The following is a 1,643-nucleotide window of genomic DNA, read 5'->3' on the forward strand; positions in this document are numbered from 1 at the left end:
ATGAAAACATAAAAACTACAAATAGCTAAAAACAATCCTTAGCAAAAGAAACAAAGTGGGAGGTATCACACTTTCAGATTTTAAACTTTATTATAAGGCCACAATAACCAAAACAGCCTGGTATTGGTACAAGAACAGACATGGACGTGAAGATCAATGGAACAGGATAGAGATTCTGGAAGCAAAACCTCAATTTCTCAACCAACTCATTTATGACAAAGCCTCCAACAACAACTACGGGGGAGAAGAGAACCTATTCAGTAAATGATGCTGAGAAAATTGGCTGACCACATGAAGAAGAATGAAACAGGACCCTCCCTATCACCATACACAAAAATCAACTCCAGATGTATTAAAGACCTAAAAGTAAAACTCCAAACTTTAAGAACCTTAGAAAATGCAGGAGATACCCTAATGGAACTTGAAATAGGCAACAAATTTCTGATCAAAACCCCAAAAGCCCATAAGAGATAAGATAGACAAGTGGGATCTATCAAACTAAGAAGCTTCTGCAAAGCAAAAGAACCTATCAAGAGAGCAGAAGACAGCCCACAGCATGGGAAAAAATATTTGCCACCTGCCTAATAAGAAAAAATATCTGACAAAGGCCTAACATCCAGGATCTACAAGGAACACAAATGTACCAAAAGGAAAAAAAAAAACAAAACAGCTCCATTAAAAGTGGGCAAAAGACATGAATAAACACTTCTCAAAAGAAGACATAGGATGCAGTCCTCTTTTGATGGACAGTAAAAAAATGTGGCACATATACACGATGGAATACTACACAGCCATAAAAAAGAACAAAATCATGAACTTCACAGTAACCTGGATGGAACTAGAGTCAATAATATTGAGTGACCTCTCACAGAAACAAAGATCTGAGCATCACATGTTCTCACTCATATAGCGGAACTTGAACATTCATCATAACACTATAAAAAAAGGACTGACAGTGGTGGGAAACTATGGGAAAGGGGAAAGGTGGGATTAACAGTAGTCAATATCTGTCTGGGGACGGGGAGACACCCCTTATCAACAAGGGTACCTGAATGAAGCTTATTTGTATACCTAACCCTTAACTGTACTCCACAATATCAAAAATAAAAAATATTGATATATATATTTAAAAAAAGAAGACTTATGAGCAGCCTACAGACACATGAAAAAATACTTAGTCTAACTAATCTTCAGATAAAATGCAAATCAAAGCCACATTGAGATACCACCTAACTCCAGTAAGGATGATCATTAATGAAACAAAAAACAACGGATGCTGGTGAGGATGCTGAGGAAAGGAAACTCTTCTGCACTGTTGGTGGGAATACAAACTAGTTCAACCTCTATGGAGAAGAGTGTGGTGATTCCTAAAAGAACTAGAAATTGGCCTTCTATATGACCCAGCAATCCCCCTTCTGAGAATATACCTGGAAGAACTTAAATTATTCTACAAAAAAGATACCTGCAACACTATTTATAATGGCAACACTATTTGCAATGGCAAAAACATGGAACCAACTGTGCTGCCCATCAAAACTGGACTGGATGAAAAAAAATATAGTATATATACCCAATGTAGTATTACGCAGCCATAAAGAGCAAAATTATGGACTTTGCAGCAACTTGGATGGAATTAGAGTCTA

This window comes from Carlito syrichta, unplaced genomic scaffold (genome assembly GCF_000164805.1).
Source record: "Carlito syrichta isolate Samal-C Ts95f unplaced genomic scaffold, Tarsius_syrichta-2.0.1 Scaffold304472, whole genome shotgun sequence".
In the NCBI taxonomy this organism is placed as follows: Eukaryota; Metazoa; Chordata; class Mammalia; order Primates; family Tarsiidae; genus Carlito; species Carlito syrichta.